Source organism: Wolffia australiana, chromosome 18 (assembly GCF_029677425.1).
Source record: "Wolffia australiana isolate 7733 chromosome 18, ASM2967742v1".
Taxonomy (NCBI): Eukaryota; Viridiplantae; Streptophyta; class Magnoliopsida; order Alismatales; family Araceae; genus Wolffia; species Wolffia australiana.
The window spans coordinates 10,208,453-10,228,149 of record NC_135852.1 but is presented as its reverse complement, the minus strand read 5'-3'; the positions used below and the strand labels follow the sequence as shown (position 1 = coordinate 10,228,149).

Below are 19,697 nucleotides of genomic sequence, written 5' to 3'. Positions count from 1 at the left end.
TTTTAAGCAAACGCCACATGAAAATTTTTATTTTAGTGGGAATTCTCATCTTCCAGATGGCAGCAAAATTTTGATTTTTTGGTTGTTTGGCCTGAAAATATTCCCATACAGATTTAGTTGTGAAATTTCCATGGGGAGTCAATGTCCATATGGGTTGGTCAGGATGATTGGAAAGATGTATATTTTTTTCTTCCTAATTTGTGATATTGTGGCGTCATCAACTCCATCTTGCCTGAGGTATTGATCCCATTGATGATTTAGCAGATCCATAACCCTTATATTTTGATCTCAAATCTGGATGTTTGGAAGATTTCCTAGATATCCGAACCCTTTCCAATTGTTTCGCCAAACCAAAACTTTCCCTTTGCCTATAGATCACTGTATGACATCATTCATTTCCTCCCAGCTAACTCTAAGGTTCTGAATTTTTTTTGGTACGTATCGAGTAGTTATCGTTGAATCCATTTTTCCAAAATTTGATCTAATCAATGACGCCCATAAATTATCTTTCGTATGAAAAGACCATGCCCTTTTCATACTAAGAATTTTTATGGTTTCTGCTAGGGTTCTAATTCCTAGTCCACTATCATCTAGAGGGTAGCATACATTTTTCCAAGATGTCCAATGATGTTTTTTGTTGCAATCATTTTTTGTCCATAAAAAATTTGCCATGATTTTGTGTATAGAATCTATGTTTTTCATGGGGTCATCAAGTACAGATAGAGTATGAATGGGAATGTTGTTGAATACATGATTGATCAAAATAACTTTCCCACCTGGAGATAAAAGTTTACCTTGCCATCCGTCCAGTTTCCTACGAACTTTCTCCAAAAGATGACCAAAATAAATAGCTTTGGTTTGTCCTATAAATATAGGGCAGCCTAAATACAAAAAAGGAAGCATGCCAGCAGTATAATTTGTAATTTTTGCAATTTTTTTTCCGAACTAAGGGAGTTTTTTCAGGAACATAGAAAGCACTCTTAACTCTATTAACTTTTTGTCCAGACAAGATTTCACATTCTTCTACTAATTTCATCAAATTTTGTAAAGATGGTTTCTTTCCATTTAAAAATATAATTGTATCATCTGCAAATGAGTAGTGCGATATAATAGGGGCTCCATGTTTCGTGTAACACGTTCCGATGGAAGATGAGATAATCTTAAAGTGCAGGTTTCGGCTCAAGACTTCTTGCGCTAATATGAATAAGCTTGGTAATATTGGATCGCCTTGTCTAAGGCCTCTTGTTCCTTGGAAAAAGTGATGGAGTTTCCATCTACTAAAATGGAAAAGTTATTCATTTCAACACATGCTTTTATCATATCTATCCATTCTGAATTAAAGCCATAACATTGTAAAACTGAAATAAGAAATGGACATTCGATCCTATCATATGCCTTTTCCATATCAAGCTTAATGATAAAATTTTGGCCCGGAACTTTATGATTTAGAGATTCTGAAACTTCATGTACCAGGTTAACACTCTCATAAATAGTTCTTCCTTGAACAAAACCAAATTGTTCCTTGGAAATACGTTTTGGTAGTACTGAACTTAATCGTTGGTTTAGTATTTTGGATATAACTTTGTATGTGACATTTCACAAGCTTATAGGGCACATTTCAGAGAATGATGACGTTGTTTGTTTTTTAGGTATCAATGCTATGAATGTTGCTTTCCAAGCTTTAGGTAATATCTTTTTTTCAAAGAAGTTTTAGATGGCAGCGTAGATATCTTGTTTGATTATCTCCCAACAAAATATAAAAAAACAGGCAGTAAATCCATCTGGTCCTGGTGCAGTATCGGGATGCATGGATTTTAATGCGTGTTCAATTTCTTGTAGATTGGGCTGGCTACACAATCTTTAGTTATCTCCCTCATGTACTCCTGTTGGTATAACCTCTATGAGTTCTTGATTAAGTGGAGAAAATTGTGACATTAATAATGTTTTGATGCTATTCTTAGTTCTCACGGTGGTATAATAATCTAGTTGTAAGCGTTGGTTTACAATCGAATAAAAATATTTGGTGTTTTTATCACCTTCTTGCATCCATTTCTTATTTGCCTTTTATTTAATATACATTAGAAATTGTTCTTCCTTTTGGAGTAGCTCTTGTTTTGGTAAAGATAATTCTCTATCTTTAGTATCATCCCATTGATATTGTAGATCATTTTGTAGTGTATCAATTTTGTTTTTCATTTTGTCCCTTTTAGTATAGATATTTCCGAACACCTTCTGATTCCAAGTTTTAAGTATTGCCTTAATACTTCTTAGTTTGTTGCTAAGATTTATCATGGGATCATTATGGTGAATTAGTTTGCAGGAATTTTAACTAAGTCAAGAAATTTTAGATGTTGAGTCCACATCACCAGGAATCTAAAAGGTGAATGCTTTACTATTCGAGCAGGTTGTTGAAAGGAAATGGTCATTGATGAATGATCTGATAATCTATGAGGCAAGTATTTTATGATAAAGTTGTAGTGCAGTAGGGATCTGTCATTCATCAACACCCTATCTAGTCTTTCATAAAATTTTTTTGATCCTCTTCGTCCACTACAACAGGATAAGTGATTTCCTTCATGGATAGGTTCTGATAATGCTAACCGCATAATGCCTAAGTTAAATCCATCCATATCGTTCATATTCGGATCTTGGCCTCCTTATTTTTCAGAGCAGTTTTGAATTGCATTAAAATCTCCTCCCACATTCCATGGCAGATTAGATGTATGAACATTTTGATATAAGCTTTCCCATAATGCATTCCTTTGCTCTCTAAAATATGATGCATAAATGAAAGTTATCAATACAATTTTATCCTCAGAGATAATTTCAGCTGTTATGCTCTGAGAGCATTCATGAAAAAATCTGAAGGTAATGTGTTTGTCCCATAAGATCCATATTTCTCCTTGATGTTGTGCATAACATCCTTGGAAACCCAATTTCATTTTATATTGATCAATCTTATTTTGGGCAGTTATCGGTTCTAATTTGACTGTAATGTTAACTTTATACTTCCTTATTCGTTCCTTTATCCTCATCCCTGTTTCGGCTTTTGAAATGCCTCTACAATTCCCTATTAGTGCATTAAATATTAATAACTATTGTGGGTGGGCCTCATACTCTCTAAGGGGCTTTCGCTATGAAATGAGTAGTTAGAACCGTGGCTATGATTATAGACTTCCCCAGTTAGATTCAAGTGAGTGGGATAGATATGAAGTTTACCATTGTCTCTTGTTTCGTTGTGTGAAGTTAAATTCTCTAGGAAGTCCTCTATGGTGGTAATGGGTGGAGGTCGCAGGTCATTTAAAGAATATGATTTTGTAAGTGATGTGTGAGTCTCGATTCTTTTTGGGTTATTGTGATTGTCTAGGTAATGTTTGCCATTGTCAAGGCTTTGGGTACTCATGCGTCCTCAGAAGACGATGACATGCATAGTTTTGATGACATGATGTGTTGATGTTGTTGAATTGGTTCATCCATTTTTTTGTTAGCTACCTCACAGAGTTTCCGGATACTTCCGTTGAAGTTAATAAGTTTGGTATTTGGGTGTGATGCTTGTGCATTGTGTATAGTGGTACATGTTCTAGTTGAGTTGGGAGAGATGATTGTGGGTTGCTCCAGGGGTTCAAGGATATCAAATTGATTGGTAGTGACTATATTATAGTTGCGGTTTGATGATGAATGTCGAATGAGATAATAAGTTCCTGTGGGTGTAGCTTTATCTATTTCTATGGAATCGGGTATACCCTTCTTCTCCATTGGAATTTGCAGACTCTATCACAGGTCTTGATTTATCAGACCCTATTGTTTTGTGATGTTTTTTTGTAAGTTATGGTAGTTATGATGTTTTGTTGTGTGTGATTGATGTCTAGATTTGAATTTCTTTTGACAGGTATCCTGTTTATGTCCAACCATTTTACATTGTGCACAAAATAGGGGATGCCTTTTAACAATGATTTTCTGTTTAATGATCCCCTTAGATCCATTTTGAATAAAAATGTATTCAGGAATTTGATGTGAAATGCCTACTTTCACACATGCTCTAGCATATCCTGGTCTTGTAAAATGGCTGACACCTTCATCAGTCCCAATAAAAGTTCCAATCATGGAGGCTATGGATTTAAAGGGTTCTGGATTAAAAAATTGGTTTCAAAGGCCTGGGAAACCCACCCATAGGGGAATGAGAGTGGATTCATTTCCAGATGAAAATTCTGTCGTCCATTGATAATAGCATAATAAATATCTATAAGTATATAAAAAATGCTATTATATGTTACAATAATCTCATAAATATGCCTCTAAGCTCATCATCTTTGCACTTTGGTAATATTATGGTATATTTCCATGAAAAGATGAACTTATCTACATGATTCTGGAATTATTTGTTTCAGAGAGAACCACAAACCAACAAGCAAGGCCTCTTGGGAGTACATAAGAGAAGCAGTCAAAGGACTTCAGTTGAATGAAGTAAACATGCTTGGAGATGAAGAAGAAAAGCCCTAAAAGGAGGAAGGAGAAGGGATTCTCCAAAACGATAAAAGCTGTCTCTTTGTCTGCCCCCGTGCTTCTTCAGTATTTCTCTCTCCTGTTCTTTCTCCTTGTTTTCTCCCGCTCTTCTTTTTCTTCTGCGTTCTTTCTCCCTGCTTGCTCTCGCTCTTCTCCTTCTTCTGCATTTCTCTCTCCTGTTCTTTCTCCTTGTTTTCTCCCGCTCTTCTTTTTCTTCTTTGTTTTTTCTCCCTGCTTGCTCTTGCTCTTCTTTTTCTTTTGCGTTCTTTCTCCCTGTCTCCTTCTTTTCTATCCATTTCCTCTTTTTCCTCTGCCTCTTTTCTCTCTCGATCTGTCTTTTTCTTTGCTCTTCGCTATTCTCCCTTTCCAGCGATTTTCTCTCTTATCATCTTTACCCTCCTCGCCTGCCTTCATTTTGCTCTCTCTCTATTCTCCGTTTCCCTCTCTCCTTGTTTTCTGATTTTTCCTCATTCCTCTCCTATCTATCTCTTTCTCTATAGTCTTGCCCAGTTCTCTCTTTCTCTCTTCCTCTCTGCAGATTTCGTCCAGCTCCTCCCCCTTTTCTTCCAGTTCTCTCATTCTATCCTTCTCTCCCATCTATTTTTCTCCCCCTTCTTAATATGTTTTTCTCTCTCACCCCTGCATTTTTTTCTCTGCAATTTCATCTCTGATCTGGTCGTATCTCTTCTCGTACTGTTTTTCTCCTCTTTCATCTCCATTTATCTTTTGTTATTCCTTGCCTTCTCATCTGAAACACTATTATTATAATTTCTCTTAATCTTGTGTCTCTTCTCTGAAACCTCTCTTCTCGCCTGCTCTAATTACTCTATTTTCTATGTTATCGCTATACATCTGGATCGTCCCGGACGAGGACGGTGGATGAGGACGGGACGAGCCTCGTCCACCTGACCGTCCGGTGAGTGACCCAGGACGATGGACGGGACGATAGGTCGTCCGGATCGTCTCGTCCTGCATACGCTGGGACGATGTTTCGATCCGTCCCAAGTCCGTGGGACAAAATCTCGGCCCATGGGACGAAAATAAACGAAATTTCAGCCGCCCCTGCCCAGCTGCCCTAGCCTTTTGAAATCAAATCGATGGGACTGCCGACTGCCGAGTGCCAACTGCCGACTGCGTGTCTGCGTGAGTTGCTGGCCTGCTGTCTGGTGAGGACAGGACGAGAGGTGTCCTGGCTTGGCTTGGAGAGGTGTCCTGACTATCTTGGCTTGGAGAGGTGGAACCAACCTGCTGGAGCACGAATCGGCGAGTGGAGTGAGATTTTCGCAAGGTACGTATCTATCTCTCGTTTTAATTTGTAAATCTTCTCTCTCGATCTCTCTCAAACTCTGCTTTTAATTTGTTAATTTTTTTCTCGATCTCTCTCGATCTGTGGTTTTAATTTTTTCATTTTCTCTCACGATCTCTCTCAAACTCTGGTTCTATTTGTCAATCCCTATCTGACCTCCCAACTTCTCTTTCTCCCTATTTCAAATTCTCATTTTCCCTATTTCTTGATCCTTTTTGATCCCCCTATTTCTCTACCCCAGTTCCCCATATCTCCAATTCTCCATCTTTCTATTTCACCATCCATCTCTTATCTCCCTACTTATCTATCCCCCTATCTCCAATTCTCCTTCTTTCTATTTCACCATCCATCGCTTATCTCCCTATTTCTCTTTCTCCCTATCTCAATTCCTATGTTTCTATCTCCCAAATTTAAATTTCTCCATCTTTCTTTTTCTCTATCCCTTTCTGACTTCTACTGACTTTGCTTTTGTGTTCTTTATAGCACTCTCTACCTTATCAACGATTCTAGGCATTCCTTCTTTCCATCCCTCACTGTCCACAGAGACTTCTTTGACCCTGCTTTTGTGTTCTTTGCAGCTCTCTCTTTCTCGCTCTGTACCCTTTCAATGATCTGTAGGCATTCCTTATTCTCCATCTTTTTTTTCAATATCTCAGTGGCTGTTTAATTAACTCTGGTTTTGTGTTCTATCTTGATTTCCCTCTCTAATTCCTTAGCTCTAATTAGCACACTCTCTCTCTATGTACGGATTTCTGTAATACAAAAAAATTACTATTTTAAAACAACAAGTTGTATTCGAAATACTTTTTAGGGGATCTGCATGATGTTTAATTTAAGCGGAGTTTGCTGTGTATTGGTTTTTCTAAAACAAAAAATCACAATTTTAAATAAGTCTGTTGGGGAATCAGGTTGTTTTTCAAAGCATTTTCTAGGATTTTGTCCTACTGTTAAAATTTTCAAAGGTCATTATGTTCATTAGTTTTCTAGTTCCCTCCTAATTTTCCTCTTCTTCTAGTTTCCTCTCCTAATTTTCTGGTATTTTCCTCTTTGGTAGTTTCTTCTTCTTCTAATTTTCCACTTCTTATTCCTCTTCTTTTTCTTCTAATTTCCCTCTCACAGTCGTTCAATCTCTGATTTCCTCTTCTTCTCCTTTTTTCTCCTGATTTTTCTCTTAAACTTTTTCAATCTCCGATTTTATACATAGCTTCTCCAACACCTGATTTGTTCTTCTACGACTACTACTATCACTGCAGCTTCACTCTCCTTATTCTTCTTCTTCTTTTCTGGTATTTTCTTCTTCTCCTCTTTCTTCTAGTTTCCTCCTAATTTTCCTCTTCTTCTAGTTTCCTCTCCTAATTTTCTGGTATTTTCCTCTTCGGTAGTTTCTTCTTCTTCTAATTTTCCACTTCTTATTCCCCTTCTTTTTCTTCTAATTTCCCTCTCACAGTCGTTCAATCTCTGATTTCCTCTTCTTCTCCTTTTTTCTCCTGATTTTTCTCTTAAACTTTTTCAATCTCCGATTTTATACATAGCTTCTCCAACACCTGATTTGTTCTTCTACGACTACTACTATCACTGCTGCTTCACTCTCCTTATTCTTCTTCTTCTTTTCTGTTATTTTATAGTACTTAATTATTCAATGTCTGATTTCTTCTACTAATTCTTGAATCTCTGATTTCTTCTTCTTCGTCTCCCTTACTTGTATTACTTGCAGGGTTTTCAACTCAACGGCGACTGCTTTTGCGCAAGGGCGATGGATGGGGGCACGACGTCCACCTCAACCTTCATCCCAGTTCCTCAACAATGATTTCATTTTCTCTTTCACTCACACTGTTTCTGGACCTTGTTGTTCCAACATTTAATTTTTTTTTATGTGGGGAACACTTTGGAAGTTGGGCAATTATTTTGAATGTCAAAGTCATTACAAAAATTCCTTATGTTTGTTCTCCACTGCGAAACGCAGAAAAATGATAAATCACAGAAAACCTTGAGTAAGATTGTAATACCGTAAATAAATATCAATATTACACTACTTATGACAGGTAAGAGAATTATAATAATCAGATTTAGGTATATTAAATTGACGTGAGTTTTGGTTTCTTATTTATGTAAATCTTTTCTTGGAGTTGAAGTTCAATGCCAGCTTTAGGTAAATGAAATAGTAAATAGAAGAATGTAAATTACTATTAACATAATAAATTAATACTAAAAATGGGCTGATGAGCACAATTTGTTGATAATCAACCTATATTCCTGTTTAATCTCAATGACATTCTCCCAGGAGGTAAAAGTTTATTATTATCATAAATTAATAATGAACACAATTTATTAATAATCATACTATCTACTCGAGAAAAAAAAAGTAATACTATTTTTCGTAGTGAAAAAAAGCAGAAAAAATTTTGTCCATTTCGACCGTCCACCGTCCGGACATCCCGGACGGACGAAATTCTCGTCCAATAGGACGAAATTTCGTCTCGTCTGGGGTTATCCGGACGAAACTTCGTCCGGGATTCGTCCAGGGGCGCTGGACGAATCGAAATCTTCGTCCCAGGATGAAGTCTTCGTTTCGTCCGCATCCCGGATGTATAATTATCGCTTCTCTCCCTTATAGCTCTGAATCTTATCACTCCTCTCCTTCTGAAATCTCTTCTTTCTGCTCTATTCCAATCTCTTCTCCTCCCTGTAGTTGTGAAATCCAGTGGCTGCTATTTGCCCTTAGCAGGTCGGTGAACGAGCCCTCTATCCTTCGCTGGTCAATGGTGGACTCCCGTGCTCATCAAACCTGTATGTCATGGAACTTCTTTCGTTTGACTGTTGAGTATTTTTGTTGAAGGGTTGATTTTGAAAGGACAATGAGTAATCAAAGTACAATGTGCATCTTCCATTGTTTGTGAACTTATCTCTCAATCTCTATCCTCGTCCAATTCATCACTTCCTCTCTTTTTTTGTCTCTTCTATTGTCTCATTCATCTATCTCCCCACAGTAGTTGATATTACCACACTCTGAAATCCCTGAGGTTCGACCTAGAAACCTATACAACAATACCCCTCACAAGAACAACAGTTTTCTAGATACAAATAACAATTTGTGGGTTCAAGCACACAACGACATTGGGCCTATTATCCATCTAAATGTTCCCATAGTCACCTTGTCCATTTTCAATATATTTTTGCTCCAAGCTCTTTTAAAATCATTTTGATTGTGAAATTGTATGTGGACATGTCTCGCATCCAAAGCTGTGTTATTTTGAAAGATATTTGTCCTTTCAAGTTTTGCAATAATAAATCAACGCTTTGGCTTCCATATGTAAATTTACCTACAAGCGTGTTTTGAAATGGTTGAGCCATTTGCATGATTTCCTCATCTGAAAATGTAATAGGTTTAATTCCATCACGTATGTAGTAATTCCTTGCAGATATTGACTGAATAAATTTTGGAATGAATTCAGTTTTCTAACAGTATTCTGTTGCCATGATAGTGTTTTTTTCTTCCATATGTGTTGACGATCTTGCCAAGAGAACGTCTTTTAAGGATCTCATCCAATTTTGATCAGGTTTTTGCAGTGTTCTAAGGGAGGATTCTGTAATTTGGGTACAGGGTTTGCATTCCGAAGTTCGAGTTGAAGATATTAATGAATTTAGGGGAATCAGAATCAGATCTTGTAAGTTAGATCTTTCACATGGTAGTTGATTTTTGTGTTTTCTTCACCAACTTCCAAGCTATATCTTTAATTTTTAATGGAAATGGAGTAAATAATTTAGGACAAGGTTTGTATCGTGTATCATATTTATTGTGAGTTATATGTTTTGTAGTCCTCAAAGGTGTTAATTCTCTTTTATGATGAGTGTTTTGGAGCTGAATCAGTTGAGAGGTAGTTTGTGTGTTCAGTGGCTGGTTGCCCTCATCGTTGATCACGCATTCACATTTTTTCATTTCGTTTGGCATTCCCTCAACTGCAGAAGAGTGACCATAACTCATATAAGCATCTTGATTTATACTATGGCTTTTTCCAATTTCACTTTCCTTCTCAATATTTTGTTAAGAGGAAATATTCAATTCCATTTCAGTTTTGATTTTTCTGCACCTTGGCATAATATCGTGTTGCACATCTAGATATGTTGTCTTTATCCATGTGCTTCTATTCCTTGCTTTCTCTCCCTCCTGCAAAAGTTTTGGTTTCTAAGTCTGTATCATAAGTTGCCATAGCGGTGCAAAATGGCATGTTCCTGTAGCCATCACCTCTTTAATTTCACGTTCCATAAAAGGCCTATCCATTCAATACAAACTGGTCTTCTTTCTTGTATCCATTTTGATGCTGTCCCAAATATTTCTGATTTTTTTGATTTTGAATTCGCCTCCTAAAGTACACCAATGCTCGAGAAGAATTTCCAGTAATCGAGATACAGTTGTCCAATCCTCACTTTGGAGGGTAATAGTGTCGGATTTGCTATTATGGAACTTTTCCTTTTTCCAATCAAGTCCAATTGCTCTAGCCAGGTCTGGTCGGCTTATCGATATTCTAGCATTGTCAATCCAGATTTTCTTTTGGGATGATATGTAATAGAAAAAGAGTTGTTTTATCAAATCCTTTCGTAGTTGGATATCTAGATAAATAGTGAGAATATTCCATATTCCTAATTCCTGCAATATTTCTTCATATGAAATGAAATTGAGGTCATTGGAAAGCTCAAATTTGAAGAATTCAAGTTTCTCATCCAGTTGCAGATGACGAGATTCAAATTCCTGGTGTTGTTGCTTTGAAAGAGATTTACGGTGAGACACTAAGTCTTGTGGTGTGTTCAATGTGACGAGGTGAGGTGTTGTAGACATCTTGCCTTCCACTTGATGTTGTTTATTTTTTGTTTTGGTTTTTTCTTATCTTTTTTACCTTCCTAGTCGTCCTAGTGTTCCTCTCAATCTCTTGAATGATACTAATAAGTAGATAGCTAATAGTATTTGCCATAGTTATATTTTCTGGTTTTGTGTCTATCCTATCTTGGATGCTATGTTTCGTGTGATCGGGTTATGTTTAAAAATTCAAGAACTGGTTATGTGTCATACACACCAGAAAACAATGAGTTCTAAAAATGTGTAAAACACAACTAATTTGAATATGAAATAAAGATACCTAAAAGTAATCTTGACCTATTAAGAAATACCAACTAAAATATATAAATTAATAATCTTGATCAGTTTGATCATACCTTGGGGAATGCCTAGTAGAATACTGATAATCTCAATTTAGGACATGAGCTAGTGATGATGAATGAGAGGATCGATGAAAACAAGATTCGAGGACATGAGCTAGTGATATCAATTAAAAATATGTAAGTTATAAGTTAATTTAACTTAAATAAAAGAGTAAGTGCACGTGACAGACATGATGATGGACGATGGTATGAATGAAGATAGTGATTTGATTTGGAATGGTACAGTGGCGAGGATGAAGAGACCAGAAAAGAGAGTAAAATGAGACTACAAGAATGATGATAAACCCTAATTACCTTAACTACGACGTCCAAAAACAGACAACGTAAGGCGATGATACTTATCGTAGATCCTAACGTTTCACTAGGATCACGGCAATTTATGAGTGCCAGCAAGCTCTCCCTCTTCTCCAATACTTCTCCCCACACACCTAGGACACCAAGAAAATACTTGATGGATCTCAAAACTCACTATCTTTCAATCAGCTTACACAAGTAGGAATCAAGTTTAAGATAAATTGTATAATTCTCAAGGCCTCTATTTTATAGATCAAATGGTATGGATAGAAAGAGGAGGGAAGACAAAGCAACGCTGAAAATTTCAGCTCAATTGGAGTTGTAGATCAAAAGTTATGGCTGTTTAAAGTTGAAGAAATCTTAGCCCTTGAGATTTTCTCTCTCCTCATCATCGTCATCATTTTCTATGTATGTTGAGAAGTCAAGGCACTCTGGATCTTGCGCCACTATCTTCCATGTGCGCTTTTCGTTTATTGCACCACGCACTCCTCGAAAGGAGAAAAAAAGACAAAGGAAAGAAAAGGACAAAAGAAAAAGAAATAAAAAGGAGAAGAATTACGACTGACATGGCGGCGCATCAGCGCCTGCCACATCAGCATGCGCTACATCAGCACACAATCATTTTCTTAAAAAAATGAATGGATGAGTGCACGCCATGTCATTGCCGTTGGAATCAAAGGAGAGAGAACACAAGAGTTGGGTTTTTGTATTATGTTCCTCAGTCTTTGCAGCATTTATTACAAAAAGGGCTTCTTTTTTTTGGTTCGTCCACGTCACCTTGCGCGGAAAAATTAAAAGAACCTTTTCGTTAGTTGTAAATACAATCATCGCTTCGCAAATCGCGAAGCGATGATTGCATGTCAATGATTGGTTGACGCCAATCATTAACTCAGCTAATGACTTGCTGACATCAAGCATCGTGAGAGCTATGATTCATCTCCGTTTGACAAATCGAACGGCAACACGTGGTAGCGCAAAATAAAGCGGCTTAAAAATATTTAAAAATTTATAATAATTAAAATAAAGCACAAAAATACATATAAATATATATTTTGACTCATAAAATCATATCTTTCCAAATTTAATGTCACAAAATCCAGAAAAATCATCTTCCGTCTCAAAAATTATATTCTTTCAAATTGTGTGGTTAGAAAAATCTCAAACAAATACAGAAAACTCAAAAATTCATTCTAAAAATAGATTTAATCATTTTAAGCTTGATAACATGCAAATATGAGTAATTTAATGCAGATAAACATGTAAATATAATCATATAAGGTACTTAAAATGCATTTTATCAGACCCTCAAAGTTAAATCATTGCTAGTCCCTTAGCAATGGCATTTAAAATCTCTTGGTTGATACATTCACCTTATAGTCATTACAACATGAGTTTGAAGTAATTATGATATTAATTACACCTCTAAGTATTATTATACCCATGTAATGCTAGAATGTGTATGAGAGACTCCCTTGTGATTTTGGAAAGAGCTGGTGGTCATGAGGAGTGAAGCCTACTTCTCGTTGGGAATGATACTATAATTTAGATAATGCTTTCCTTCACTTTCTCTCCTCACTCACATATGATGGCTCCCCACTAAGTTTGCTCCCTCTTGAAAGTAAGAGATAGTCGTTATTCACTTCTCATAAACACAGAATATCAATTTTGTATCAAGGAATCATGTGTGACGAGGCTCCTATCTAACTATGTGTTAAGAGAGAACAGAATGAGGCGTGACTCAAAAGAATGGGTGAAAGATATGTCAAGGATGCATGGTGGGCCTAGGATACTTAGCTTACTCCCATGATAGACAAAAAGAGTAGAATGGTATGAGAAAATAAGTGAAGATGGAGGTTATCGACTAAGCCTGGATGATAATTTGATCAACATTCATTACGAGTAAACAGAGATGCTTCCAAGATAACAAGAAAAACCCCACAATTTTTTTTTTTAATAGGGTGAACATAAATGGAATCTTAATGTGGGAATAGATAATGGCTGATCAACTACACAACATTAGATGCACTCCAGGCTAGTACCATGAAGATGAACTCAGAAGAGAGGATGAATACATCAACAGAGAGAGGTAGACAAGAGGAAAAGATATCATAATAGGGTGGTATCACAAAGGGAAGAGGAGAAGAAACCTAGGAGTAAGCATAACATAGTATTCTAGGACTAGCGGGGAATAGATGGACACCTATAAGAATGCGTTAAATTGGGTTAATGATGAGGGTAAGCTAGGAAAAATGGTTGAAGAAGATACACATATAGGTTTCAAAAAGGTATTTCAAGGTGGCTCAAGGAAAAGTGATTATGTGCTTAAGAATTGAAAAATATGACCATCTGTTTTACCTCAAGAGAGATTCACTTAGTGGAGATTAAAACTTTAGACATGATTTGCTCATTGGTGGGAGGATGGTGGGTGGCTGACTCGGCATTCCCTAAGACGATAGTACTTCAAGCCTTTGATTTTCATGCCTGTTCCTCACCCTATCAGATATCCTAACCATTTGGAAGAAAAACACATGAATCTAGACCATGGTTCATACCATTAAGAGGTGTATTTGATCCGCTACATGAGCCTAACTTCTATACTCATGTTGCTAGGACACGGTGTGAGTGATTCTCCATGGGCATGATTAAATTTGTACAATTATATACTGCCCCCAAACTTGAAAGGATATAAGGAAAAAATTTTGGCACCAAATTTCTCCCTCCCCCCCACCCACTTGAAATATGCATTGTCCCTAATGTAAGAGAAGAAAGAAAAGCGTAAGGGGATAGTCTACTCGTGATTCTTGTTGTTCCATGTCACTATCTTGACGTGGATCTTTGGTCTTGATATGGTTGCTTCCGTAGTTTATTCTCCTAAAAATCCAAAATTATCTAGAAAGATAATTAAAAGAGATCAAATGGAAAATTAGTAAAGTAAAAGTAAAAAGTGAAAGAAACAAATCTTGGTAAGAAGCAAATTATACTAATGCAAGACTAAACCCCTGGTTTAAGAAGGTCTATCATTGCTTCCATAGGTTGGGGTTCTAGCTCCAGGTATGGTTACAACCTTTGTCCATTCACCTTGAACTGTCGACCTGAAATCAAAACAACTCCATAACCAAACAGTTTAATAATGATAAATGGACCATCCCATCTACTCCTAAGCTTTCCTGGAAACAATTTCAATCAAGAATGGTAAAGCCATACTTTTTGATTTTCATAAAAGTTTCTTCTATTTTACTTGCTATTGTGAAAGGCTTTCATTTTATATTTATAAATTACATAATTTTTGTACACTTGATTTCTTAATTCTTGCAATTCTTGTAGTTGCAACATTCAATTTTTTCCTGCATCTTCCATAGCAAGATTCAATTTTCTAATTTCCCAATAAGCTCGATGTTGAATCTCAACAGGAAGATGGCATGCCTTTCCAAATATGAGTATATGAGGGGACATCCCAATGGGTCCCTTATGGGCTGTCCTATAAGCCCACAATGCATCGGTAATCTTTCACTCCAATCACTACCATCCGGCCGTACGATCTTTTTAAGGATCTTTTTGAATTTCACGATTACTAACCTCAACCTGGCCATTGGTTTATGGATGGTGAGGAGTTGTCATCTTATGATGAACCCCATACTTCTTGAGGAGGGACCTGAAATGTGCGTGATAACTTGCAAATTAACATGTTTAATTGGTGAATATTACGTTATATTTATGTGTTTTAATGACCATATTTGCATGTTATCATATATAAATGGAGACAAATGATATACATTTTGATTTTATTGTTATTTCTAAATTTATCGTATTGTTACATGATATTTAACCGCATTTCATTGAAGAAATAATTTTTACAGGGCATTAAATACTTGGCCAGAGGTTGGTAATGGTTTTCCTATTTTTCTAAATTTATTCCATATTTTTATATAATTTTCTGACCATTCTATAGCCGAGAAATGATATTTACAAATTTAATTATTTTGCATTTTAGAATGATATTTATTTAATTAATCACATGGCATCCACGTCATTCGCCCAAAATTTGGGCAAATGATTGGATGCATTAAGTTAAATGTTTTATTGGCTCATGATAGCATCACGATGCGCGATGCCATCATGAGCACATTATTGCTTTCCATGGAATTACGTTGCCCGGAGGGCGAGAAGAAGAAAAAGGTATGTTTTGTTTGTTGTTTTTAACTCTTCATGTATTAAATGCACTCGGAGAATCGATCTCTGCGTGCATTTATAACATATGATTATTCCTCGTCGGTTAGCTGCGTGCATTTAATGCACGCGACAACCGACACACGTGTCGTTAATAATCTATTTCGCATTTACCTTTTTTAAAGTCAATAGATTCCTCGTATGCGGAATTGAGTAGCCGCGTGCATTAAGTGCACGCGGCAATCAATTCCACGTGCATTAAAAATACGGTAAGCTTACCTCCTATTGTTTGTTTTCTATTTTTTTAAATACAGGGCGATGTTGCGCATTATGAGCCATTTAAATGCATAATAATGTGGCAATGATTGTGGCCTTTTGAACTGCACAAATACGTGGCAGCGCACGACCCGAGGGCGGAGAAAACTAGGAAAAATGCCCCGACGAATCAGAAAATGTCATTCCCTACCTTCTTGGAGGAGAGATAAAATTACATCAACGGCTAGGATTAATCCTTACTAAAACGACGATGTCTTGAGATCTAGCTGTCTGATTGAGCTGAAATTTTGAGGGCATGTTTGTCTTTTACCCCTCTACGATCCATACGGTTAGATCTTTAAATAGAGGTATGGAAAAAGGCAAAGTTCACTTTTTAAAGTTCTCCCCAAGGATTTGGCCAGGAAGGACACAGGAGTTGCTTTGGAAGTTGACAGATCTTGATTCTGCATTCAATGTTGTAAGTTTCTAATTTGTATTTTGAACTTCTTCTTGAGATATTCTAAAATGCCTTGGCATGGGTGAAATTTACATGCCCTAGAAGTTGTTTTGAATGAAATTAGCATTGCAATTTGAGTTTGCTTCGAGATTTAATTTTTAATCTTTAATTTTAAATAGGAACAATTCTGAAATTTTAGATTTTTAAATTAGGGTCAGATTTCACTTTTTTCCCCAAATTCTTCACTTTCTCTTTCTAGGTTAATTCGTCTATTTTATCTCTCTAGATTTTAAAAATTGATTGTTTAGAAATTTAACTCAATATATAAAAAACCTAAATATAAAATTTCATCCAAAAATTCGTCCATCTTGAAGTCCAATTTCAAAACCCCCTTTTTTTAATTATCAAGTCTCAATTTTAATTCATAAAAATTGTCTTAAAATTTTATAATAATTGGGAAATTAGTAATCCAAATTAAGCTAATCTTATAATTAAAATTATCCTATCTTGAGTGTTTTGACAGAAGATATTTAAAATCAAAATTAAGTGTTTACTTAATTTTGATTAATTAAAAACATAATTAAATATGATTAAGGTTTATGAATTGCAAAGTTAATTCATTCTTGGATTAATTTATTTTAATTTGGATAAAAATTCTTGCTTGTTGCCTCCCTGTGGTTTGACCCCTTTCTTGCTCTATACATTGTATTTAGTGATTAAGGGTATTTATAAATTTTATTGCATAAGTCTAAAAGCCCAAACAATGACATATTTACACATCATTTTTAGGCTTATCAGTGCGTTATTGAAGTGTCATCCACCATCATTAATGATTGCCCTACGGCATCCGAAATGGGAGAATATATTCTGAGTTAAAAAATTTAGTACGATTTTATGATCTCTTGGCCTTTTGGGAATTGCTTCAACCCACTTAGACAAATAATAAACCACCATCAGAATATATTCGTGCCTATGTGATGATGGAAAGAGTCCCATGAAATCTATGCCCCACAAATCAAGTATTTCTATTTTAATAATAGGTTTGAGAGGCATATCATCATTCTTCTTAAGATTTACCATTGATTGGCGTTTCAAGTGATTCTTACAAAACTCAAAAGAATGTCTAAATAAATTTGGCCAAAAGAAACCACATTGAAGAAACTTAGATGTTGTAATCTTGAAAGAGAAATGTCCACCACAAAAAGATGAATGACAAAATTCTAAGATACTTCTATGCTCTTCTTCGGGCACACATCTTCCTAATATTTGGTATACACTGATAATCTCAATTTTAGGGTTAAAATTCGTCGTTGGTGATTGAGATTATTCAATAAAAATATATTTAACCATACTTAAAAATACTTACTTAGTGATGAGTACGGATCGTCTCCACAGGGAACGATGATTAAGGAATTACTTTCTTATATTAGTGATGATGGACAAGAGGATTGATGAAAGCAAGATTTGAGGATGTGAGCTAGTGATATCGATAAAAGATACGTAATTATAAGCTAATTTAACTTAAAGGAAAGACTAAGTTATTGTGATGGATATGACGATGAACGACGGTATGAACGAGGATAGTGGTACGATGGCAAAGATGCAGAGACAAGGAACAAGAGTGAAATGAGAGTGCAAGTTTGATGATAAATCCTAATTATGTTAACTATAGTGACGGAAAAGATTCAACGTAAGGCGAAGACACTTACCTGAGATCCTTATGCTTCGCCAGGATCACGGCGGTTTACGAGTGCCGGTAAGCTCCCCCTCTTCTGCAATGCTTCTTCCCACACTCAAGAACACCAAGAACACTCTTGATGGATCTCAAAACTCACTATCTTTCAATCAACCTACACAAGTAGGAAGCAAGTTCAAGATAATTTTTACAATGATCCAGGCCTCCATTTCACAATGAACACTCTTAATGCATAAAAACACATAAATATGATAATATAAGGCAGTAGAAATGCATGTTATTAGATCGCTAAGTGAAAAAGTCCAGGATCCTCCCAAAAATAAAATTGAACTTCTCTAAGGAATTTCTTTTTCTCTTGTTCATTCCAATCATCAGGGGTTAGCCCTAAAACGAGATAATGAACTATGTATGCAAACCGAGGGATTTTTCTAGTGCTAATGCAAAGTATGTGTTTAGCACTAAAAATTTCAAAAATAGGTCTTGCGGTGTTGACTTGTAATCTAGATAAATGATCAGCAATAAATATTTCAGATCCACGTCTATCTTAAATTTCGACATCAAATTCTTTCATTAATAAAATCCATCTAATTAGCCTGGAGTTCACTTCTTTCTTATTCATCAAATACCTAATAGCAGCATGATCAAAAAAGACAATTATTTTACTACCTAGTAAATAAGATCAAAATTTATGTCAAGCAAAAACAATAGCTAGCAATTCCTTTTCAGTTATAGTGTAATTTATCTAAGGAACCACTAGGGTTTTGCTAGCGTAATAGATGGCCACCAGCTTCTTTTTGATGCGTTGACGAAGTCGGAAGCATCGCACATCAGCTGAAAGGAAGACTCCATTCTGGTGCTTGTAGAATCATTGCTTTCACTATAGCCTCCTTAATCTGAATGAAAGCTTTCTTCCCTGCATCTTTAATTTACAAAATCACATCTTTAACTAATAAATTGGTCAACGGGTTAGACAACTTAGCACAATCTTTGATGAATCTTCTATAAAAGCCCGCGTGGCCAAGGATCCTCTAAGTTCCTTGGTGTTGGTGGGAAGTGGAAGGTTCTGGATCACCTCCACTTTGGCCTTTTCCACTTTCAGTCCACGGTTGCTGATTAGATGTCCCAAAACTAGTCCCTCTTGAACCATGAAATGGGACTTTTTTCAACTAAGCACTAGCCTTTTCTCCAAGCATATCTGCAATACCTTTTCCAAATTAGACAAACATGAATCAAAGTCCTGACCAAAAATGGACAAATCATCCATAAAAATCTCTAAACAGTCACCGACTAAATCTGAAAACAAGGCAGTCATGCATGTTAAAATGTGGCAGAGGCATTACAGAATCCAAATGGCATTCTCCTAAATCCAAATGTTCCGAAGGGGCATGTAAAAGTAGTTTTCTCTTGGTCCTCAGGGTGAATTTCAATTTGATTATATCCTGAATGTCCGTCAAGAAAATAGAATAGTTTTGACACGCTAATTTCTCTAAGATTTGATCAAGAAAGGGCAAGTGATAGTGATCCTTCTTTGTTACCGCATTTAGCTTCTGATAGTCGATACATATCCTCCAGCTAGTTGGTAATCTACTTTGGATCTCTTCCCCTTGCTCATTATTGGTCACCGTTATCCCGGTTTTCTTAGGAACAACATGCATCGGACTAACCCATGGACTATCTGAAATAGAATAAATAAATCCTGCTTCCAAAAATTTCCAAATCTCTTTTCTAACTACCTTTTGCATGATAGGATTTAGTTTTCTTTGACACTCTCTAGTAGGCTTAGCATTATCTTCCGTAAAGATTCT

At 36.1% G+C, this 19,697-nt stretch overlaps 1 long non-coding RNA gene across 1 annotated transcript; it reads left to right on the top strand.

The window, feature by feature from the left end:
* The first annotated feature begins 4,458 nt into the window (after positions 1-4,458).
* On the top strand, positions 4,459-7,700 carry LOC144714940 (uncharacterized). The gene is made up of 2 exons (XR_013584492.1): positions 4,459-5,791; positions 7,524-7,700. It is a non-coding gene; the product is annotated as an uncharacterized LOC144714940 (long non-coding RNA).
* The last annotated feature ends 11,997 nt before the right edge of the window (positions 7,701-19,697 follow it).